Source organism: Marmota monax, unplaced genomic scaffold (assembly GCF_021218885.2).
Source record: "Marmota monax isolate L192 unplaced genomic scaffold, Marmota_monax_Labrador192_F-V1.1 WCK01_AAM20220418_F8-fsc00007, whole genome shotgun sequence".
NCBI classification, from domain to species: Eukaryota; Metazoa; Chordata; class Mammalia; order Rodentia; family Sciuridae; genus Marmota; species Marmota monax.
Window position 1 is genome coordinate 8,543,121 of NW_026692781.1, and position 26,491 is coordinate 8,569,611.

The 26,491-nt window shown below is 35.7% G+C and overlaps 1 protein-coding gene across 4 annotated transcripts in view; it reads right to left on the minus strand.

The window, feature by feature from the left end:
• Sp3 (Sp3 transcription factor) overlaps window positions 1-26,491 on the minus strand; it is a 58,500-nt gene that overhangs the window by 17,631 nt on the left and 14,378 nt on the right. The window lies entirely within an intron of this gene.

Below are 26,491 nucleotides of genomic sequence, written 5' to 3' on the forward strand. Positions count from 1 at the left end.
TACAATCTTAAGCTTTAAAAGTCAACCATTAAGGGCTAAGGCTGTAGCTTATTGGTCAAGCGCCTGCCTGGCATGTGTGAGGCACTGGGTTCAATCCTCAGCATCACATAAAGATAAAGATACTGTGTGTGTTATCTTTGTTTGTATGTGGTGCTGAGGATCGAACCCGGGCCGCACGCATGCCAGGCGAGCGCGCTACTGCTTGAGCCACATCCCCAGCCCCTGTGTGTGTTATCTACAAACTAAAAAATATTTAAAGAAAAAAAAAAAAGTCAACCATTACTACCAGGCGCAGTGGCACACACCTGTAATCCCAGCAGCTCAGGAGGCTGAGGCAGGATGATTTCGAGTTCAAAGCCAGCCAGCCTTAGCAAAAGTGAGGCACTAAGCAACTCAGTGAGACTCTGTCTTAAAAACAACAACAAAAAAAAATAGGGCTGGGGGTGTGGCTCAATGGTTGAGAGTCCCTGCGTTCAATTCCTGGTACAAAAAAAAAAAAAAGGCAACCATTACTAAAATGACCTATAATGTCCACAACATTACTATAAGAAGGACATATAGCAATAAGAGACAGTTTCTATTTGAGAAGTTTTACCATCCTGGGGACAAAATGAGCATGCAATAATTGAAGAATGGATATGGCAGGAAGCTGTGTTACTTTCTCAGCAGAAATGACTATTATACAATAATGCTGTAATAATACAACATCATTTTCTAAGTGAAAGTAAGAGAACTAATCAAGTTTTTTTTATCTCAGAAAACTGATTTTTTTTTTTTAAAAAAATGATGATTTAGAACACTGAATTAACCTCCTTTAATAAAACAAATTCCTGCACATTTTTAATGTAGCTCAATAGAAGATCATGTGCTTAGTGCATTTGAGGACCTGGGTTCAAACTCCAGCACCGTCCCCCACCCACCAAAAAAACCCCTATCAAATAACTTGACTTTACATTAATAAAAATTAGAACATATAATCAACAATAAAAAAAACTGCATCAAACAGGTTTAAACTATTTTTTTTTAAAACCAGAATAACCACTCCAAAAATCAAGGGGGGGGAATTAGATGAAAGATTTTGGCCTAGGCAACTAAGTAGATGGTGAAATAGGAACTACTACTAGATAAGGTCCAGATGGAGAGGGACAGTTGTTAATTCGATCATTGAGTTTTAACTATTTGAGATATACAGAAGTAAAGAAACTAGTCTTACAGGTTTAGAGCACAGAAAGAGGTATATGCTAGAGATACATAGTTGGGAATTCTCACTATGCTACTGAGTCCATCCACCGTAGTTTATATCACTCAGGCACTATGAGAATGAGGATAGAAGGTGAGCTATAAGGAACACAAACATTTAAGGGATGAGAAGGGAGCAGCCAAGAAAATATGGTAAATAAAAGGAAAGAATGTGTTTCAAGAAAGAAAGGAGGGCTGGGGATGTGGCTCAAGCGGTAGAACGCTCATCTGGCATGCGTGCGGCCCGGGTTCGATCCTCAGCACCACATACCAACAAAGATGTTGTGTCTGCGGATAACTGAAAAAATAAATAAATATTTAAAAAATTAAAAAAAAGAAGAAAGGAAATACACAACATCAGATGCTGCAGATAAGTCAATAAAGAAAATGACTAGTGAGCAAGAAGTGACAGAGTAATAACAACTATAGATCTAAACTTTTCATGAAGTTTGAGGAAAAAAGAGAGAAACACAGCAGTGGAAGCTAGAAGGGGACATAAGACAAAAGGTGTTTGGTTTTAAAAACAGGAAAGACAAACCTTTAAAATGCTTATGAGAAAGATTCACTAGAGAGTGAGAGTGAATTTCCAGCCAGGAGGACATGATAATCCAGAGCACTTACAGGTTTAGCTGATGGAGCAGTCATATTTTCCTTTGCTGGATGAGGGACCAAAAGATAAGAGCACATTCATTCATCTAATAGATATAATTATCTACTATGTGCCCAGATATAGAATGAATTTTATTTGATGGCTAGGAATTAAGGCCCAATTGAATAGCTCTAACCTGCTGTTTCTATGTTCCCAGTGAAAGGATTAAGTGGGAATCAGATATGAACAAAAGTCCTTCCATATACTATGTAAGTAAACCTTAACCTATGTTACTTTATAATCAGGTACTCAATAGTATTATTATAACAAAAGACTGCATAAATATTGTCCAGTACTAGCCTTTACAAGATGAACATAGGTTATCACATATATAGTTCTGGATATTTAAGTCCATAAAATGAGAAATCTTATCAAATATTTTAAAAGCTACTCATTTTAGTTTTTTTTACAATCTTCTTTTTATTTAACATCATTTGTGATAAGATGGTAGGGAAAAGGGAGGCAAAATAATAACAAAAATGGATATAAAGACCCCGGCGCAGTGGCACATGTCTATAATCCCAGTGGCTCAGGAGACTGAGGCAGGAGGATGAGAGTTCAAAGACAGCCTCAACAAAAATAAGGCACTAAGCAATTCAGTGATACCCTGACTCTAAATAAAATACAAATAGGGCTGGGAGATATGGCTCAGTGTTGAGTACCCCTGAGTTCAATCCCTGGTACCCCCACCCACCAAAAAAAGAATGGATAAAGAGCTCAGCATGGTGGGGGTGGGGGTGAACGAATAACACTTGCAAACTTCAGTGAGGTCCTAAGCAATTTAGCAAGACCCCATCTCAAAATAAAAAAGGGCTGGGTATGTAGCTCAGTGGTTAAAAATCCCTGGGTTCAAAAAAGAAAGAAAGAAAAAGAATGGATAAAGAGCCAGGCAACATACCTGAAATCCCAACAACTTAGGAAGCCTAGGCAAGAGGATCCCAAGTTAAGTTAGTCGATAACTTAGGCCCTGAACAATTCAGTGAGACCTTGTCTCAAAATAAAAAAGAAAGCACCCTGGGTTCAATCCCCAGCCTCCTGCCCCCTACGGAAAAGAATGGATGAAGAAACTGTCTGGACAGGACCTATATAAGAAGAATTAAAGACAAGCATAGGGAACAAAAGAGCAATTGATGAGATGGGAAAGAATGAAACACAACCTCACTGAGGAGATGAAGATATTTTAGGACATTCTTGTTATTACAGAAACCTACAAAGAACATGTTTGAAGAATGAGTCATAGAAATGAATACTCAAACTTAAGTTTTCTTTCTTACTGCATCTGGATAAACCATAGGCAAAAAGAACTTAAGTCCAAACTTAACAATCTTGTCCACCCAAAAAAAATCTTTCGAAAAGGAATCTCATGAAAATAGAAGGGAGAATAGCAAGGTGAGGTGGAGTGGCGGGATGGAAAAAAAGGAAGGGGAAGAACTGAACAACAAAACTGAGCAAAGTATGCTAATGTGCATGTACAAATATGCCACAATGAAACCCACTATTCTGTATAATTAATATGCACCAATTTAAAAATATCTCCCTGCATCAACCTACCTACTCCAACTATCAACTTCAAGTAAGCCCTATTAGTCCATCCCCAGGCTCTCATCTTCAATCCCCCTTCTACTCAGCTTCCCAAATTTTCTTCTAAATAAGAATTTTATTGCATTACTTTCCTGATTGAACACTTGCACTATTCCTCTAGTTTCAACAGGATCAAGTCCAATCTCATTAACTCGGTATTCAATCTGGCTCCACCCTGCTCTTCCAACTTCAAATATTAAAAAAACTGCAATTCTCAGCATTTTTTCCTTATATGAATTATTCCTTTTGACTACACTGCTCTCCAGTTTTTTTGCTCTTCATCTAAGTAGCCTCTATCTCTCCTTCAAGACAGATCAAAAGTCATTTCCCTTTATACATGTTTATGGTAGAATTAATTACATTTATTTGTCCCTATATCTCCCTACATAACAAATGCTTTGCTCAATAATGCTCAGAAAATACAATCTGACTAAAATGAACTAACCTTCTTTAAGGAAGAATTTCCAATACTGGTAATGATCTACTTAGGAAAACTTTGTGTCTACTTCTTTATGTGCAAATATTGTGTCTAACTAAAAAATAAATGTTTAAAAAAAAAAAAGTTCAAAGCCAGACTCAGCAACTTAGCAAAGCCCTAAAGCAAAGTAGAGAGACCCTCTCCTCTCTAAATAAAATATTAAAAAGGGCTGGGGGTGTGGCTCAGTGGTTAAGTGCCCCTGGGTTTTACCGCTGGTACCAATAAACAAATAAATATATAAAAGATTAAGAATCAACTCCTATAAACAGGACCACAAAGTACTCACTAAAGACAATAAATTATTGCCCATCAAGTATTACCAACAATTTCCAATCACTGTATTTACTCATATACATTTGGGCTTTATTTAAAAATTCTAATCATAAATTAATGTCCTTAATACTTCCCCTTTGTCAAATGCATGCCAATTTAAGACAAATACAGGATGAACATCCCTACCTAAACTGTAAAAATCTTTAGTGCTCCAAAATCCAAAAAGTTTCAGATTTGGAGGATTTTAGATTTGGGATGCTCAAGTGGTAACACCTATGCAAATATAAAGAGATCCAAAAAACTCCCAAATCTGAAACACTTCTGGTCTCAAACATTTTGGTATACTCAACCTGAACCTTAAGTTTTCAGTATTAGTCAATCAGGTTTACATCTTCTTCAATTTCTTTATGTAGATTAGAAGAAATCATTTTCTAACTGTGCTATATTAGTGTCCTCAATGGTACTTAATAATTCTGAGATCTGCTGGATAAGGAGAAAGGAAAATAATAATGCATCAAAATGGCCCATAAAAGTATGAAAAGGACTGAACATCATCATTACTAGGGAAATAAAAATGTAATTCACAATGAGATATTACTACATTATACCAAAATGACTAAAAACTTCTAAATAGATAACTTTCAATTGTTGGAAAAGAAGTAAAGCCAATGACACTAGGATCCTACACTGCTGGTAGTTATGTAAATTAGCAGAACCACACTGGAAACTCTTTCATCCATAATCCATATCTTCTAACACTGAATCTATCTATACAATTATGGTCCAAATACTTTCACTCCTAAGGATATATCCAACAGAAATGCATATATGACACCAAAGAATGTATAAAAATCACAACATTATCCATAACCAGATTATATCCACTAGTATTGAAATGAAAAAACATGATGTATTCATCTGTATAATGCAACATGCTAAAATAATGAAAATTAACAACTTAACATGCAATGATAAGAGTGACTCTAAGTTTGAACAAAGGATGTCAAATCTATATACATATTCTATTTAAATATATACACATTAAAAAATACATGTATATTTCCCCCTATACAATAAGATCACATGATTTTTGTAAATTAGGAATTCCATTTATATAAAAAGGTATTGTGTCCAACTATAACTAATTGAAAACTCAGAATAGGCAATGGCTCCAACTAAAATGCTGTGAAAATGCAAAAGCTCTAAAGACAGTAAAATAAAATAAAAAACAAAATAAAAATCAGTGTTTGCCAGGGAATAGGGAAGGACGAATAGGTAGGGCAAGAGGAACTTTAGGGGAGTGATAATACTCAATATGATACTATAATGGTAAATATATGTTATTTATTTACCCAAAATCACAGACTGTAAAACACCAAGAATATGCAGAGTATGAGCTTTGGGTGATAATGACGTGTCATTGTAGGTTTATCAAGTATCACATACCACTCTAATGGAAGATGTTGATAATTGAGGAAGCTATGCATGTGTGGGAGTAGGGGATATATGTGATATATCTGTACCTTCCTTTTAATTCTATTGAGAACTTATAAAAAGGTTAACTTTTTCAGAGAGGGGATAGAGGACTTTGTGGTGATAGAAGAGTGGTGACTTTCTACTTCTGAGAGAGATACTGAAAAGAAATATTTCTTGGTTGGTAATATACATTTCATGATCTGGAATCAACTTTCTGAACTGTGTGTTCTTCTGTAAAATCATCAAATTATACAAAATGATCTGTAGATTTTCTGGATATATGCTTCAATATGAAGACTATCCTAAATAAAACATTTTATATTAAAATATAGGTAACTTAGGAATTGTTAAGATACAATTTCTTTTATTGAAGTATGAACAACACTAAAAATTTAAAAATGACCATGCTGCCAAAATGAAGTTCAGTTTGAAGTTTAGAATATAATATTATTCTCAACAGATCTAAGAGCAACCCCACTCACAGTTCTACATTCTAAGGAGAAAGCAGTTAATAAGTTCATGATTTTAGCAAGTCAGCTTGCTAAAAAAGAAGACAGAATAAATAAACAAATACACAGTACTTAGGCAATGATTAATTGTTTTGGGGGAAAAAGTGCTTTTGGACAAGAAAGAATAGGAAATGGAAGGAAAGTGGTAGTTGTCATTCTTTTTATTTTTTCATTTTTTAGACAGGGTCTCACTATGTTACACAAACTAACCTCAAATTCGTATTCCTACCACCTCAACCCCTGCAATAAATTACCACTGTGCCCAGACAGTAGTGGCTTTTTTTTTATTTTGGGGGTACCGGGGTTTGAACTCAGGGGCACTCAATCCCTAAATCACATCCCCAGCCCTATTTTGTATTTTATTTAGAGACAGGGTCTCACTGAGTTGCTTAGCGTCTCTCCAAGGCTGGTTTTGAACTCGCAATCCTCCTGCCTCAGCCTGCTTCCCTTCAGAGCCACAGGAATTACAAGCCGGCACCACTGCACCCAGCCAGTATTGGCTATTTTAAATAGAGGGGACTAATGTGGTGACATCTGACCTAAAGAAGGTAATAGACCAAATGTGATTAGCAGAAAGAAAAGCAAGTTGTCTTAAGTTTGGTGTATTCAGAGAAAAGTGAAGCAGGTTGTATGGCTAGCTAAAATGGCCTGAATATGTAAGTATAGAAGCATAAGATCACAGAGGTATAAAATGGAAGGTAAAGAGAGAATAGAATCATATGTTACAAGCCAATGTGAATTACTTTCGGGATCATTATAAGGACTTTACATTTTATCCTAAGGAAAGCCAAGGAGGGATTGAGGAGTAATATAATTTGAACTAAATTTTACTAAAATAAATCCAGAATCATGGAGGCTATGGGAGGCAAAGGCAAAAACAAGGATACTAGTTCAAGTAGCTGAGTGTTGGGGCGCAACACCTATAATCCCTGCTACTTGGCATGAAGAGAGATTAAAATAAAAAATAAAATGAAATAAAAATTTTTAAAATACTGATTAAATAGGGAGGTTGCTGTAGTTATTAAAGCACAAGATAATAATGGTCTAAAACTAGGGTGCTGATGAGGAGGTATTAGAATGAGTCAGGAAATAACTGTAGTCAAAGATATCTGCTAACAGATTTGGTAATAAGTTATTTTATGAGGTGGGGAGAAAGAAGTTAAAAAGATACTTAAAGGTTTTTGTCCTGAATAACTAAAAATAGGGAGTTGCTGTTAACTGAAATAGGACAGAATGTAGGTAGAAAGTTGTAAGGAAGGAAGCCAACTAGAGGATTATTTTGGGGTATGAACATTTTGAAATGCCTATTAAATACCCAAATAAAGACAATAATCAGGCAGTTGATGGGCATGGAGTTCAAGTAGCAAACTGACCTGCCAATATTAATTTGGGTATCATAAGCACATACAGTTGGTATTAAGAGTCACATAAAAAACAATGTAGATAGAAGGCAATTCAAAATTAAGCAGAAAGCCAGATGTGGTGGTGTTCACCTGTAACCCCAATGACGCTGTAGGTTGTGGTGGGAGGACTGCCAAATTCAAGGCCAGCCTCAGCAACTTAGCAAGACTCTGGATTTTAGTGAGCACCTGTCTCAAAATAAAAAGGACTGAGGATGTAGCTCAGTAATAAAGCACTCCTGTGTTCAATCCCCAGTACCCACTCTCTCCAAAAAAAAAAAAAAGTACAGAAAATTAATAGTGGAAGTGATGGAGGAAACTGGTGCCCAGAAGTCAAATGAAAACAATCATTTCAAGAACCTAACCTGGGCTCGATTCTCAGCACCACGTACCAATAAATAAAATTTAAAAATTCATCAACAACTAATAAAAAAATATTTTAAAAAAAGAACCTAACCTATGTCAAATACTTGAAAAGTAAAATGAGAACCAAGAAATAATCCTTGGATATAACAACATGTTAATCACTAGCAATCTTCACAAAAATTGTTTCAGTGAAATAAGGACAAAACCCTGCCTAAAGTAGATTCAAGAAAATGAAAAGTAAATTATAGCCGACTCTAAATAAGAGTTTTGCGGTAACATCAAGTGCTATGGAGTTTGGATCTTAAGTGTCCCCCAAAGGTCCACACAGTAAAAGCTTGTTCCCCAGGATTGTACTATCCAGAGGATAAGAAGCAGGGTTTAGTGAGAGGTCTTAAGATCATTGGGGGTATCCTTGAAGAGGATTATGGGACCCCCATTCCTCTTTTTTAAAATCCCAGCCATGAGGTGAACTGATCACAGAACCCCAAACTCCAAAACTGTAGGCCAAACTAAAACCTCTCTTTATAAGTTGATTATCTCAGGTCTGTTACAGTGACTGAAAGTTGACTAATACAACAAGCATTGTAAAATGTCACAAAATTTCCTAGGTTAGCCCACAAAAGTAGATTTACTACACGAGTAGGTTTAGTGCATTAGAGTACCTAAAATACTGTAAACTAGCCTTTATATCAAATAGCAATGCCTTTACTATATACACTAGCAGTACAGAAAATGCATGTGCTGGTTTAAATTTGACTTTGGGTATTTTAGGAAAACAGGCTTTAAAGTACAGAATTGTTAATTGATAGAAATTCAAGGATATCTGCATAACACATTTTAGAATTTATAAATTAACAAATCTGGTGTTTTACTGTGTGTGTGTGTGTGTGTGTATGTATCTGGGGGAACTACAGATTGAACCCAGAGGCCACTGAGCCACATCCCCTGCCCTTTCTGTATTTTATTTAGAGACTGGGTCTTGCTAAGTTGCTTAGGGCCTTGCTAAGTTGCTCAGGCTAGCTTTGAGCTGGTAATCCTCCTGATTCAGTCTCTTGTGCAGCTGGGGATTACAGGCATGCACCACCATGTCCAGTTATGAATATTTTCTATCCCAAAATGTTTACATTTCCTTTTCATCTGGCCTGGTATAGCACTAACAGTATCTCTGTCCCATGACTATGGTTGTTTTCAAGGCCTACCCATATATAAAACAAGCTTATGAAAAACCAAGCTTATGAAAGGGATATAGGTAAGAGGGGGGAAAAAATACTGCACACCTGGATAAGAGCTGAAATAAAGGGGAAGCATTTTAAATGATGAAATACACACAGAGAGAGGCATACAATATAGTTACCAAGAAAAGATTAATTTTCAATATTAGTTAAGCAGTAATAACTCAAAATATGCCCAGATTTCTATTAAAAATATCAGAAAAACATCCTAAATATCTCTACCTAAAACTAGTTGGTAATTACTTATAAACAGAGGCTAATAGGATATTTAATATAAATTCTTAACTGGTTTATCAAGTCTGGAAGATGCATTCTTGATTTAAATAGCTAACACTAGATAAATATGAATTAAAGAACTGTTGATAAAATGAGGCATTCTCCTTTATCAATAGTGTACCATTAGGATTTTGTTGTTGTTATCAAAGTCTTTCATATTCTCTGCCTTCGATTTTTTAAAGCACTGATGAAATTACATTTTAATTTGTGAAGTTTATTTTATTTAAATTTCCCTTTAGTTAGTTTTACCTGCCCAAAAAAAAAAAAAATCACCTAAATAGAATTATGGGATAGTCCTATACAATTTCATATATTGTTTAGTTAGATTTCATTAACTATTTAGATTCCTATGAATGCTTCAGAACTACTTAAAAGGTTTTTTTTCGAATTTTCTTTTAAGAGGGTAAGTTATATAAAACTCACTTTCATATCTAATCTAAACACTTTATGGGCAGACTTTTTTTTTTAACATTTATTTTTTAGTTGTAGGTGGACACAATACCTTTTTATTTTATTTTTATGTGGTGCTAAGGATCGAACCCAGTGCCTCACGCATGCTAGGCTAGAGTTCTACCCCTAGCCACAACCCCAGCCGCTTATGGACAGATTTTAAAATTACATTTATTTCCTTACCAAATGTTATCAAAAAATATATTTACTAGGGCAACAAGTTCTATTTCTATTCTCCATGCTTGAATTCTAGTTCTTTCTCTTAGTTAAAAAAAAAAAAGGTATATATAAAACACATAACTATATTATCACTACCATTAAGCAAGCTCTTTTTTCTTTTTCCCCATCTCCTTATATTTAGATCATAACTCTTCTATGACTGCTGCTTTTTCCTCAATGAAAATTAATCTTCTAAGTTTTTCTATCCATTCAGAGATCACAAATCTAGAAATCACAATCTTCTATAGTATATACACACATAAATGAGCATACCAGGAAATAACTGATATTCTAATATGCCTTACAGAAGAAAAATCTCATTCTATAGTCTTACCAGAAATATATGAGAAAAAGACCAGGTGGCCTGTAATTAATACACTGTATATAGTGAAATATTAGCTTCACCATTTTTTAAAAAATATTTTTAGTTGTAGATGAACACAGTACTTTTGTTTATTTTTTTATGGTGCTAAGGATTGAACCCAGTGCCTCACATATGCAAGACAAGCACTCTACCACTGAGCTATGACCCCAGCCCCTAGCTTCACCTTTTTTAATCTGAAGTACTAGATAATCTATTAAGGGAACAGTATTATACTAAGATTAAGATGAAGATGGTATCTAAAAGTAAGATTTAGGGCTGGGGATGTGGTTTAAGCAGTAGCGCACTCGCCTGGCATGCATGCGGCCCGGGTTCGATCCTCAGCACCACATACAAAGATGTTGTGTCCGCCGAAAACTAGAAAATAAATATTAAAAAATTCTCTCTCTGACTCTCTTTAAAAAAATAAAATAAATAAAATAAAAGTAAGATTTACTACTTCTCAGGCATTCTTGTAACATTTTTTTTTTTTTTAAAGAGAGAGGAGAGAGAGAGAGAGAGAGAGAGAGAGAATTTATTTATTTTATTTTTAGTTTTTCGGCGGACACAACATCTTTGTTTGTATGTGGTGCTGAGGATCGAACCCGGGCCTCACGCATGCCAGGCGAGAGCGCTACCGCTTGAGCCACATCCCCAGCCCCTCTTGTAACATTTAACATATATATATTAATTTGTTATTAATATCTCATTACAAGCACCCAACCATGCTGAGTTGCTAAGTTGCTTAGGGCCTTGCTAAGTTGCTCAGGCTGGCTTTGAATGCCCCTGAGTTAATTTTTTCCCAGAAGATAAAGAGGTTATATAGTCGCCTGAAGTCACACAGTTCAATGGATGAAGCTAAAACATAAGAACAACAATAAAAAATTATACATAACCATATTGTAGATTATTATTAAAGATCAGTTACTTACCAGGGGCCTGTTCACAAGAATAAGCAGCATTAAGTTACCTTGCCCTACATATAAATACATATGATTTTTAACTATAGTTTGATCAAATAGTATTAGTGACTCTAAAATCTGGGAAGGAAAAACAAATTTTAGTAATGACATTAAAAATCTCATTCTAGGGCTGGAGTTGTGGCTCAGTGGTAGAGAGCACGCTTGCCTGGCATGCATGAGACCCTGGGTTGGATCCACAGCACTGCATATAAATAAAAAAATAAAATAAAAGATCCATTGACAACTAAAAAATATATATATCTTTAAATCTCATTCTATGTTCTTACCAGAAATATGAGATAAGTCAGTCACAAATGACAAATGCTCTGTGACTTCATGAACATGAAACATCTAAAATAGTGAAAATCATAGAAAAACATAGCAGAAAGCAGCCAACTGCTAGGGAAAAGAGCACAGGGGAATGGGTATTGAATAGATATAGAATATCAGTTTTGCAAGATGAAAATTTTCTAGAAGTCAAGCACAGCTGTACAGGGCCTATAATCCCAACTACTCAGAAGGCAGGGGCAGGTGTATTGCCAAGTCTGAGGCCAGCCTCAGGAAACTTAACAAAACCCTGTTTTGAAATTTTTAAAAATAAAAAGGGCTGGGAATAGAGCATGGTATTAAATCGCTCTGGGTTCAATCCCTAGTACCAAATAAAGAAAAGTTCTAGAAATCTATTGTAGAACAGTGTGAACATACTTAACATTACTGAACTGAACACTTTTTAAAAAGTCGTTAAAATAACAAATTTAAATTTTATTAACTTTTAAATTAAGATAACTAATTAAAAATTAATATAATTTTTATTTATTAAATTTTTTAAAAAAAACTGAAGCTATCTGCCCTGATGCCTACTTCAGAGGACTTTAATTTTAGGAACCCCACAGAACAAATCTTCAATGCCACAGCTATGAAACTGAGAGTAACTATTGACATCAATATTGTAAGTTACTGCAAATAGTATTCTTTCCTAAGGTTCCCTCCCATTCCCCACAACCTTTAGGGGCTAATTTTTCTTTCTCCTTCAGATGATGAAGGAGGAGGAGGAGGAAGAAGAAACTTTAATGCTACTTTCAAGATTTCTTTTTTTAAAAAAAGTTATTCCTCCAAGTTAAAATAATATGAAAAGAATGACAGCTCCCAATAATTTCTAATTGCTATCCTAGAAACATGAAGAAAGTGATTTGCTTCAAGCATCCATCACAATTCACAACTCTCACTTTTCAAATGCTAACAGTACCAAATATTTACCTTAAGTGTAGATTCAATTTTAGAGATAACTAAAGACGATTTGAAGCTACACTATGAGTAAAGTTAAGTGTTCAAACTAGGAAATACAATATTGCTTTTGTTTCAAAACAAACCAGGACTAGAACTGAATCCTAATAAGAGTCTACTTCCCATCCCACTCCCAAATCGCCTGATCTTTGAAAAATTTTATCACTAGAACATGCAATTGTCTTAAAGACAAAATATAGTTGTTTTATACTGCCTCCTGTTTTAAGACTGTGAGTTGAAATATATAGATATAGGTAACGTTATATGAGATTTTGTAACCTCATCTCTCATAGCCTTATTCTCAAGTTTTCATAGTTTCTACCCAATGAACGTTATCCTATAGGTTCATATATGTATGTTTATATTAGTCACTAAAAATGCAAAAATGGCTTCCACATGAATTTTCTTACTAATTTATTTTAATTGAATTTTTTTCAGTTGTAGATGGACACAATGCTTTTATTTTATTTATTTATTTTTATGTGGTGCTGAGGATTGAACCCAGTGCCTTACACACTCCAAGCAAGTGTTCTACCACTGAGCCACAATCCCAGCCCTGGATGTAGTTATCTCTTAATATTCCAAAATGGGCAGGAACTGCGGGCGCACACCCATAATCCCAGCAGCTCAGGAGGCTGAAGCAGGAAAATCTAAAGTTCAAAGCCAGCCTCAGCAATGTAGCCCTAACCAACTCGGTGAGACCCTATCTCTAAATAAAATACAAAAAAGTGCTGGGGATTTGGCTCAGTGGCCCTGGGTTCAATCCCTAGTCTCCCCCCACCCCCCCCCAAAAAAAGTCCAAAAACATAACCATGACAGATTATAGGTATGCTTTTTAGAAACTATACATTATTCTTATAATTTAAAATACAATGATAATGGCATATAACAGTATTAATCCATTTTCTCAAATTTAAACACCCTGGGATTTCAGATTTTCAAATTAAACCTTGGAAAAGAGTATTTAATATTTTGATGTTTAATTATTTGTATATCACTTCAAAATTCACTGAAAACTTCTAAAATTAAAAGCCTTTAGGGGCTGGGGTTGTGGCTCAGAGGTAGACTGCTTGCCTAGCACGCATGAGGCACTGGGTTCGATCCTCAGCACCACATTAAATAAAGATATTGTGTCCACCTTTAAAAACAAATATTAAAAAAAGGCTTTAGGACACCAATTATTTAGAATAGCATAAGTTACTTAGGATAGTTACAAGGTAACTTACAGGTTACCATATTCTAAACAGAAATATCTCCAGAATTAATTATTCATTTATCTATTTTCCTTATCAGGAAGCCCAGGATATTATTTAATCTTCATCTGTTAACTCCAATTCATTATTAAAAGTAAGCTGGTATAGACAAGGCCTAGAACACCACACTGTTAAAAAATATTTTTGGTGATACTGAAGACTACTAGCAAGGGCCTTGCACTGCTAAAGAAGCACTCTACCATTGGTTACATCCACAGCCCCATTTTTCTTTCTTTTTCTTTAAGTTTTTTACTTTATTTATATGTGGTGCTGAGGATCAAACCCAGGCCTCACACGTGCCAGGCAAGCGCTCTACCACCGAGCCATAATCCCAGTCAATCCATGCCCCTTTTTTGAAGACAGGATCTCACTAAGGTACCCAAGTTACCCTCAAACTTGCAATCCACCTATCTCAGCCTTACCTGAGGTTACAGGCATACACTACACCATGCCTGGCTTAGAACACTGCACTTTTTAAGTGTCTAAAATTCTACATTTTATTTTATATACTTATTTTTAAATATATATATTATATGGTTGTAGATGGACACAATACCTTTATTTATTTATTTTTATGTAGTGCTAAGGATCAAACCCAGTACCTCACATGTGCTAGGTGAGCACTCTACCACTGAGCCACAACCCCAGCCCTTACTTTTCTATCTTATCCCAAACTCCAATGGTATCTTTCCTCTCCAGCTCTGGATCACCATACCCATTACCTTTTCTAATGGACATCTTCCAAATCAGTTCTACATTTTGGAACCAGTCAAGACTGTTAAAAGTGATCTGAGATTACTCCTTAAGAAACCTAAACCTTGGGCTGGGGATGTGGCTCAAGCGGTAGCGTGCTCGCCTGGCATGCGTGCGTCCTGGCTTCGATCCTTAGCACCACATACAAACAAAGATGTTGTGTCTGCCGAAAACTAAAAAATTAATGTTAAAAAAAAAAAGAAAGAAACCTAAACCACGCGCACACACACCAAATTAAGAGGGCTACAGTAGCTAACACCTACTTCGGCAGACTTTCAAACTGTTTCCTTAAATGACATGCCAACAATGAAGATGAATATATAGGGTTCCAGTCATCATATAAATCTGAGCAGCCCCATTAAGATCAGTTTTATACACTGGAGATTTACCAGAGACTTTGTTTAAGAGAAGGGTTCTTCTGGAGTAAAATTATGCTGCTGCCATTTGTTGCTATGGCCAGGGTCGGGGAAGTCACCATCTGGGATCTTTCCCCCATCTTAAAAAAAAAAACTAACCAACCCCACAACTGCCTTTAAGCAAAAAAAACATTTCCCTTCCTCAAAACTGTGTTAAAAAGGCATATTATTTTCCCTAAGGATGTGAAATACTTTCTGTAGATTAAAAACAAGACTAATGTGGGTTGATATCAACAGAAATAGAAAACAATGCTTTAAATAATGCACTACAGGGGCTGGGGTTGTGGCTCAGTGGTAGAGCGCTCCTCTCGCATATGTGAGACCCTGGGCTCAATCCTCAGCACCACATAAAGATAAATGAAATAAAGGTATCGTGTCCACCTACAACTAAAAAACCAAAAATATTAAAAAAATAAAGCACTACACCATATCATACACATTGCTTTGACTAGCTACTTCTAGTTATATTACAAGCTTCACCTTTTTTTCCCTCCTGTGTCTTCTGCCTATGTAATCAGTTTGCCATATTACCTACATAAGAGGGTTCCTAGTCAATGTGTAGGCTGGCTATTACAAGAAATATAAAGCAAAAAGCTCAATCTTGGCAATTTTAGAATTTGTACATTTTTCTTTTGCCCTCAAATTTATTATTCAATTCAAACATTTACCAAGCACCCAAATTATATCCAAACACATCAATCAAGATTGGTGAAGTTATGCTATAGTTAACAATCCCAAAATTTCAATGGCCTGACACAACAAAAGTTTATCTCTCACTACCTGTACATGTCCAATTCCAGCTGGCAGATCAGATTTTCTGTGAACAATCCCTCACAAACCTAGGTTCCACTTGAGAATGCTTTCAAGATTACCTTACCAAGGAAGGTTAAGAGTTTGTGGCAAATCACATCCTACTTGAACTTTCACTTACATTTCCACTGGTCACAAAAAGGCACAAGGCCATGCCTAACTTGAAAAATTACAGAAAAGGGCAATTCCCCTATCATGTGCTTAGAAGAGAACTAGAGTGTCTAAGAACAATCTTGACTCTCAAGTTCCTCTGCTGGTCCAATATTCACTTTACTCTTCTTTCCACATGCAAAATACATCTATCAGAAGACTCCTACAGAAGATAACCCAAATACCCCATCTAGTCACAGTATCAAGTTGGAATACCAGAATCTATGGGTGATGTGGGAAGGAAGGAAGGAAGGAAGGGAGGGAGAGAGGAAAGGGAAAAGAAAGAGAAAAACAGCCAATCATTTTCTAGCTCATCTCTTATTTTTTTTAATATTTATTTTTTAGGTGTAGACGGACACAACACAATGCCTTTATTTTTATGTGGTGCTGAGGATTGAACTTGGGTCCCACCCGTGCTAGGCAAGCACTCTACCGCTGAGCCACAATCCCAGCCCCTCATCTCTTTCTTATAATAACTCACTGAATGGAGCCAATGTCAGCTAAAATACCATTTGTTTTCCAAGCTCATTCCCTCAACCTACAAATACATTGGGCACATTACATGCCTTATTGCATATTATACCAAATATTTCTCCTCTGTATCCCATCTTCCCAGGCTCTAAAATCAGTTTCCCTGCCATTTGACCCCTAAGCCAATGCTAGAGTTGAATTCTTTTGTTAGAATACACTACTCCTTGTATCAAATTTTATTTTAGTCAGAACAGGCTATTACATAGGCACTGTCCAATAGAAATATAATGCAAGTCACATAAGTAATTCCAAATTTTCTAATAGCCACATAAAAGGTAAAAATAAACAGTAAAATTAATTTTAATACTGTTTCATTTAACCAAAATAATTACATTTAAATCCATAATCAATACAAACATTAATGAGATATTTTACATTCTATTTTTTATCCTAAATCTTCAAAATTCCTTTTTTTTTTTTTTGTACATGGGATTGAACCTGGGGTGCTTTACCACTAAGCCACATCCCCAGACCTTTTTTTAAAATATATATATATATATTTATTTTAGTTTTAGGTGGACACAATATTTTATTTTTATGTGGTGCTGAGGATCAAACCAAGTGTCTCATGAATGCTAGGCAAACACTCTACCACTGAGCCACAATCCTAGCCCCTGCCCCCCAGCGCTTTTTTATATTTTATTTAGAGACAGGGTCTCACTAAACTGCTGAGGCTGGCTTTGAACTCTTGATCCTCCTGCCTCAGTCTCCCAAGCCTCAGGGATTAAGCCATATCCCCAGCCCTATTTTGTATTTTGAGACAGGTTCTCACTGAATTGTTTAGCGCCTCACTTTTTGCAGAGGCTGGCTTTGAACTCACCATCCTTCTGCCTCAGCCTCCCAAGCAGCTAGGATTACAGGCTTGCGCCACCACACCTGGCCAAAACTATTTTAATAGCCCCTGAAATCACAGTGGCTTAAAAAAAAACTTTTATTTTTTTTAATTCACCTCCATCACAAGTCAGCTCAGGGAAAGCAAGCTTTCCTCACTTACAGATCAATGATAATGGAGCAATAGCCAATTTCTCTGACTAAAGCAAGCTACATATATAGCTACACCGAATTCAGGTGTTACCAGAAAGAGAACCAAAAAGTAGACAGCACTGGTGATTACCATACTCATTTTTCAAATCACAATTTAAAACTTTCAAACTATGTTTTCAAGGAATTCCTTTTTTTTAATCCCTTAATATAACCTGATTTTAAAAAGAAAGCAACAAAAGAGCTCAGCATGGTGGCACTTGCTATTGTTCTACCTACTTGGGAGACTGAGGCAGTAGGCTGGGGAAACCCTTAAACTCAGGACTTTTAGATGAGTCCAGAGAGGGCAACACAGATATCCTGTGGGGAGGGGCCGCAAGGGGCAGAAGTGGGGGGGGGGGGGAATGCATAGCTTAATGATAAAGCACCTACCCTAATAAGCACATGGATTCAATCCCCAACAGCACAGAACGGGGGGGGGGGGGGGGCGCACAAATAAAATTTTGAAATGTCAAGAGTCATACTATTTGAGTAAATTGCTTTTACCACTAACAAGATGAAATAGTAACTGTAGGACAAATAAAATTTCTTTATCATGGAACATAAATTTCCCTTCAACAATGTTTCTGAAGATTCTGGAAAAAGCAATTGAAAAGATGTGAGTAAAACTGAAATACTATTACTTTGGTGTGGCAAACAAGTACTTTGAATCCTCTTTAAAACTTATCTCACCAAGATTTTCTGAGTGGTTACTGTTGCAGAAACAAGTGCAGACAAGAAAAAATAGGGGGAGAAAAAGCCACAATTACTCCTTAAAAGTGAGATGAAATAAGAACAACTAAAGACATTTTTACTGACCTTCAAGAAAATTTCCTCTTCCAGCCTTTATTATTAACTCCCTGTTATTTATCGCTAAAAATCAATTGCCTATTTAGTTACCCAAAATGTTAAGAACCAATATCTAGAACCACAGACAAGCTTTGGTTTTCCAGGTCTAAAGCTAAAATCCCTTTCTCCTAAAAAATGAATATTTACATTCTACTTCGTCTTCATTTGAGCATTCAAGAAAGAGTTTTGGGACTGGGTGGTACAGCTCAATAGTACATATAGCACTTGCCTAGCCTGCAGCAAGCAATGAATGGATTTGATCTCCAGAACAAGCTAAAAAGTTAATTCCTTCCTACAAAAATCTTTGTTTCAGAGTTGGGTGTTCTAGGGCTGGGGTTGTGGCTCAGCGGTAGAGTACTCGCCTAGCATATGCAGGGCCCTGGGTTCAATCCTAAGCACCACATAAAAATAAATAAAGGTATTGTGTCCAACTATAACTAAAAAATAAGTATTAAAAATAAAGTTGGGTGTTCTAACTTATTAAAGATCAGTTTCAGATAAAATAAGCTATTTGGGGCTTTGTTTACTTTTGGTACTGGAGATTGAACCCAGGGGTGGCTCTATCACTGAGCCACATCTCCAACCCTTTTATTGTTTAAATTTTGAGACAGATCTCACTAAAATGCCAAAGTGGGCCTTGAACCTACAATCCTGTTTCAGCCTGGGATTACAAGTATATGCCACTGCAACCTGTAAAATAAGCTCTTTTAAATATAAGCAGATGGGGCTGGGGATGTGGCTCAAGCGGTAGTGTGCTCGCCTGGCATGCTTGCTGCCTGGGTTCGATCCTCAGCACCACATACAAACAAAGATGTTGCGTCCGCCGAGAACTAAAAAATAAATATTGAAAAATAAATAAATATAAGCAGAGGTGATAATACCTAGAACTTTCGAAGTTCATGTAGGTGTTTTTCTGATGGACAATAAAACTCAAACTCAAAACTATCCACAGATTCCAAACTAAATTTTCTAATGCCAGTCATCAAGGGAAAGAGAAATCCTATATAACCCAAGGACATATATTACCCACTAAACTTTATTATTCTAAGGAAAGAAATTTTAGAAATGACAGAAAATGTCCACATTTCTGCATGTTTTACTGATGTTAATTAACACGGTACTTATTACAGTCCCCACTCCACCCTCAAAATTTCTCCAAACATCTTTTTTTTTTTTTTTGGAAAGTATTTATTTATTTTTATGTGGTGCTGAGGATTGAAACCCAGGGCCTTACACGTGCTAGATGAGCACTCTAGCGCTAAGCCACAACCCCAGCCCCCCTAAACATCTACCTTTCATTACCTTACATTAACTCCTTTGCTCAGTTATCTACTCTTCTGACTTCAAGAGTCTATAACTTCTCTCCTAAATAATTCCAGTCTCACATCCTGAGTTCATCTCTACTTATACTATGAACAGTCCTTTCAATCTAGTTTCACAAACCAAATTAATTAAAACACATCACTTGGCCAGGCCCGCCCCACAGTTACTCTTTAAACTCAGTCCAAAATGTGACCTTTCTGATTAAAACAGTAGGTACATCTCTCATTCCCATTAACTAGTTACTAATCTTATAAATTCATTCCTTGAAATGTCTACCATCTTACTTCCTTACTTTCATTAGTTTATCCCCGTTATCACTGAAGTAGCCTTCTACATTCTTTAGTGCTTGTTTCTTCCCATTACAACCTATTACTGAAATAGTCTTCTGAGCATTGATTTATTCATGTTATTCCTCTTTTTTTTTTTAAAGAAAGAAAGAGAGAGAGAGAGAGAGAGAGAGAGAGAGAGAGAGAATTTTAATATTTATTTTGTTTTTAGTTATCGGCGGACACAACATCTTTGTTTGTATGTGGTGCTAAGGATCGAACCCGGGCCACACGCATGCCAGGCAAGCGCGCTACCGCTTGAGCCACATCCCTGGCCCCTCATGTTATTCCTCTTAAAAAAACTTTCAATGGGTTGGGCGTGGTGGCGCATGACTGTAATCCCAGCAGTTTGGGAGACTGAGACAGAAGTTCAAAGCCAGCCTCAGCAACTTCGAGACACTAAGCAACTCAGTAAGACTCTGTCTCTAAATAAAACACAAAACAGGACTGGGGATATCGCTCAGTGGTCGAGTACCCCTGAGCTCAATCCCAGTATGAGCCAACCCCCCGCCCCAAAAAAACTTTCAATGGCTCTTTAACAAGACTAAAAATAGTAAAATCCTCATAGCTACGGGGTTGTGTTCTACACTCTTATCCTGTCTATTCAAATAAAATGTGCCCTATCAGCCTCTAGTCACCAAATAGCCTCAACTGCTATTCATGCTATTAACATTTCTGGTAGTTCTTCGCTAACCCAATGACATATTACTAATCTTTAGAGATGTATAATCCAAAGTAAGAACAAAGATGTAGCTTCGATCTTTCCTTAAAAGATCAGGTTTATTATCCACTGAATTTCCCAGAAACTTTGATATGCTAATGAACATTTTCATGACTTATTTAATAATACCTATTTAACATCTTACAAACCATTTTGGGGGAAATGCTCATTATTAAGCTGTCTCCTGAATAAGCATATTGACAGTGCTTTTTACCTTGTTAGTAAACATCTTCCTCTCATCTCTATCTATACAAATATAGATACGATCCATTCAAGTTCTTCCTTCTTGTGAAGTCCCCACTGACAAATGGAGCACTCTTTGATCTCCTCTGAACTACACAATTATCTCCATCATGCAATTTACTAACTTATTACATTGATTTATACTGTCAATTATGCACTGATTTATAGTGATTATTACTGCCCCATATGTCTACCATTAATACCCCCAACAAATCAGTAAGCCTCTTAAGAACTGAACATGTATACACTTCTCTTATAAAGCACCCAGTTTAAAAAAAAAGTACTACTTATTTGACTGAATACAGTTTCACTCTAAGAAGCTTGTTCACCTTCTCTCTTCTCTCAAGTTTTTAAGCCTTTCTCTGCCTTTCGCCAAATGCCCCTACATTTTACATACAGCCAAAATATAAGAACAGCATTTATAAAAATGTGGCTTTCCCCTTCATTTTTAAGCAAACCAAGAACACTTCACTGCAGTTTAGTGTATAACGAGTCAACCCCTGACATTTATCAACTACTTTCTTCGTATTATAGGAGATAAAAGCAGCAGCAAAACAGTCTAGAATCAAAAATCTATCTTCAAGGCTTTCATAGAACTATAAAATCCTTTCTACTTGAGAGCCAAGTAAGTATTCACACTCTACCCAAGCTGTTAACTATGAACAAGGCTCACTAACCCAAGCCATCACAGGGATCTTCTGGCACCAAAAGTCCAATATTACTAGTGTGTTGTTTCTCTTAAAAAACTTTTGTAATTGAAAATTTCCACTAATCAAAAACATGAGAGGACCAAATATTTTCAAAAGCTTTCTATTGTATAAGATCTCAAATATATACAAAAGTAAAACAGTATTTAACAAACCCCAATATACCTATCATCTATACAAGCCAAATTACCTCCAGATTGTTTATCTCAGATATAACATTTCATTCAAGTATTTCATATGAATTACTCAAAGACAAAAAAGAACTTAATATTTTAAAAATCTTTCAACATGTTATTCTTGCAGCACATAAAATCTGTAGTGTTAAAAGAACTTTGAAACCAGTCACAATTCTACTAAATTCCCTCATATGAAAGCAAACCAATCTAAAATTCCTTTGGCTTCTCTTAGCATGTTCCCTCTCAAGTTTATACACTGGTTTCTGAAACATAATTCTTTAAGTCAAGGGTCTTCTGTAAAAGCTACAAATTTAAGGGCTGGGGTTCATTTAGTGGTACAGCACCTGCTTGGCAAGCGCAAAGCCCTGGGGTTCAATACCCAACATTCTCCCCCAACTCCAAAAAAAAAAAAGCTACTAGGAACTTAAGGATTAAGGAAGGAAAGAAACTAACCTATTAATTACACTTTTTATATCTTTGCAAGTTGTGCCTTATGCCCTATTGCCTATTCAAAAAATGAAACTCTTTTTGTTAATTGTAAATGAACTGGAAAGAGAAAAGATCAGGGGCCAGTTAGAGCCAGGTTAACAAAATGAGAATGGATAGGAAGAAGAGGTCACAAAAACATGGTAGAGAAAAATCAAAAGTACTCGGAACTTTTTACTTGGGAGAAGAATCAAACCTGTACATACATCCCAGCAGCACAGCAACTGGAGAAAAACACACAGTTATGCTAATTGTTCAAGTGGGAAACCAATACTACTGCAATTGTTTTAAATCTCAATTTCCAAATTTTCTCAGACTTGGATTGCCCAACCTCTACTATACCCATGGTCCTACATTTCATCTTCCTTGCCTTCTTCAAATCTTTTATCCATTTTACCTTCTTTACAGCATCAATTTCCCACTCTTTACTGATACATTCCTGAAATAAAAATCCTCCTTTAACCAAATTCATCTCCAGTTACCATCTTCTCCCCACCCCCACCCCCATTAAGTCATTCTGCCCAGGTTTCCTTCTCCTGCACTACTGAATGTATTTGTTAAGGGCCGGGGACAACCATTATCTTCCTCTTATCTCCCATTCTCTATCATTTTACATATTCTGTCTACAATGTATGAAAGTTACTCCCACTACCTTTCTTAGGTAGTTTATTGATTTGGATTCCAGGATATCACTCTCTCCAGGAAGCTCCTTCTGTTTCCTTTGCTGGATCCTTCTCTACTTCACTCTCTAAATGTTGGCAAAGCCTCCAAAATTTTCTTCAATTTTATATTTTAAGCTTCAGTTGCTAAATTTCTATTTGGTTTTTTCACAAACCGGTAATGTCATTTTTATTATGGTCTCTAAATCTTAAAATTTTGAAGGGGGTTGGCATTTATCTCCTAGACCACTATAAACAGGTGTTTCAGTCCACATTTCATAATTTTTGTTATCAGGAGTTCCAGTGGTCTATTTGTATTGTTCCTACTGGTTCTCATTTGTGTCTGATCTCCTCATATGCCTAGTTACCTTTGATTCTGTGCTAGACAGCTCATTTGAAAAATCTGGAGAAATAACTTCAGGTTGAAAATGACACCTATTCCAACCTCTATTATATTCCTTGCTCACAAAGTTAAGTAATTCAGAAACCAGCTGTACTTCAAAATCCCTTTGGGATTTTTTTCCTAGGCCTCATACAGAGCAATTAAATTAGAACTGAGAGGCGGGTGAACACAAGTTGTTAGCATTTTTTTTTTTTAGAAGTTCCCTGTGAGTTTCTACCATGCAACAAAAGGTTAAGAAGCTATATGACCTGAATGATTTCATCTTGTCACATCTATATACATTAATGACACCCTACATTTTATCTCTAACCAACTTGAACACCAGATTCTGATATCCAACATATCCAACTGTTTATTTAAAACACTTTACTATGGATATATAATAGAAATTTCAAATTCAACAAATCCAAAAAGAGTTCTCAATTCCCTCTTTATCCTACCTTTCCTCAGACTTTCCTTATATAATATTAGCCTAGCCAAAGTCACTTTCCTCTTTTGCCTATATTATTCTGTTTGCCTTGTGCTTACTCTGCCTCAGGGATCTGCTCTTAAGGGACAAGGGATAGTAAAATTATCTCACAAGAGGAGGAGCCCAAAACTTTAAAAAGGCTGGAATAGAGTTCATTTTTATTAAATGGGAACTTTAAAGAGACAAATTCCAAAGCCCTGATTTTAGAGGAAGAGGATACCTTATCCAGTATTTGGGAAAATTGTTACATTAATTTCATACTTATCAAAAATGCAAACCAAATATGTCAAAGTATTAAGCATTTTCATCTGGGTATACTATTCCTAGCACAGATAAAAATGTCTTATGCTGGAAAAAATAATAATTTATCTCTGAATCCCCCACTTTTTGGGAACTTGTAAGACCTCCTATAAGCTCCACCACTGAGCTTCATCCTTGGTCCCTATTTCCCCTTCTTGTCAATTAAATAGCATAACCAAGAAAAAAGTTTTCCTAATATCTAATATTTCCCAAATGATAATTTCCTAGTTTTTATTTTTAAATATGCTGTGTACTATCCAGCATTTTAAATTCTCATTTGCTTTAACTTTACTTTCTCAACAACAAAACTTTCCCCCAGGACAGGGGTACTCTACCACTGAGTTACATCCCCAGTCCTTATTACTTTTTTTGAGACAAAGTCCCACTAAGATGTCTACATGGACTTGCAATCCTCCTTGTCAGCTTCTAAGTAGCTGCAGGCATGCACCACCATTTCCAGCTCCCCATTCTTTAAAACTGGAACAAACTTAATGTCCTTCTGGAGTACTTTATTTACCCTTTCAGACTACCATTCAGTAAACTACATTTTTTTTTAAATTTTATGTTTATTTTTTAAAATTGTATTTTTAGGGGCTGGGGATGTGGCTCAAGCGGTAGCACGCTCGCCTGACATCCACACAGCACTGGGTTTGATCCTCAGCACCACATACAAATAAAGATGTTGTGTTGGCGGAAAACTAAAAAAATAAATATTAAAAAAAATTGTATTTTTAAATTTTATGTATAATCTGTATACGGGGTAAAAATGGGAGTTCATAACCCACTTGAATCAAAGTGTGAAATATGATTTGTCAAGAACTATGTAATGTTTTGAACAACCAACAATAAAAATTTTAAAAAAAATAAATAAATAAATTTTATGTATATATGTATGTATACACATACACATATATACACATGCACACACATATATATATACGTATGTTATTTATATATACTTCAGTTGTGGATGAACCTTTATTATTTTTATGTGGTGCTGAGAATCAAATCCAGTGCCTCACACATGCTAGCCAAGTGCTCTATCACTGAGCCATAACCCCAGCCCTCCATTTTGTATTTAATTCAGTGTTCCTATTTGATAACACCTGAAATCACCTTACTAATACTTAAGAGACTCATAAATTCAACATCAACATAAATCTACAAAAATCACAAATTCTGGAGATGTTTCTAACATGTAATAACACTCTATAACATTAAGTAATCACTAAAAACTATTTTCAAATATTTTTAAGAAAGAATATTCAAATGTTTCAAATTGTCTTCAGAAGTCCGTCATCTTACCAGTAATTCTCAAACATTTTAGTCTTAAGACCTAGGGATTGAACTCAAGGTCTCACACACACTAAGCACAAACTCCTCCACTGAGTTACACCCCCAACCCAGGACTCTCTATTTTAAACTCTACTGAGGTTCCCCAAAAACCTTTTATTCATGTAGGATACACACACGTATACTCACATCCATATTCGCATATATATGTATATATGTGTGTGCGTATATATATATTTATATTTATCATATTAGACATATTTACTATATTAAAAATAAGAAATTTTAAATTGTTAAAATTAATTTAAAGTAAATACAGTAGAGAACTTGGCTAGCATGCATGAGACCCTGGATTTGCTTGACACCATTAAATAAATAAATCCATTAACATGTTAATATAAATTAACACTTTGGGCTGGGGATATAGCTCAATTGGTAGAGTGCTTGCCTCACATGCACAGGGCCCTGGGTTCAATCCCCAGCACCATAAATAAATAAATAAAATGAAAATGAATTAACATTTTATGAAAAAGCTGCCCAAACACTTTTCATAAAAGAAACCATGTTTCACATTTTTGCAAATCTCTGTAGAATCCAGATTAAAAGAAGTCAAAAGCATCTCAGATCCACTTTCACATTCAATCTCTTGCAATATGTGGTTTGGGTTGAAGCATTTGAAGATATATAGTCTCACAAAAATATGCAGCTGGAAAAGGGAAGAATAATTTAATAGCCTTTCAAACAATTGGGTTTTCTTTGATACCACCAAACTTGACAAGTGGCAGTTTCTTAACTCAGTTGAAATATGGAATCTTACACCGAATTGGTAAATTTTTCACACTCGTTAT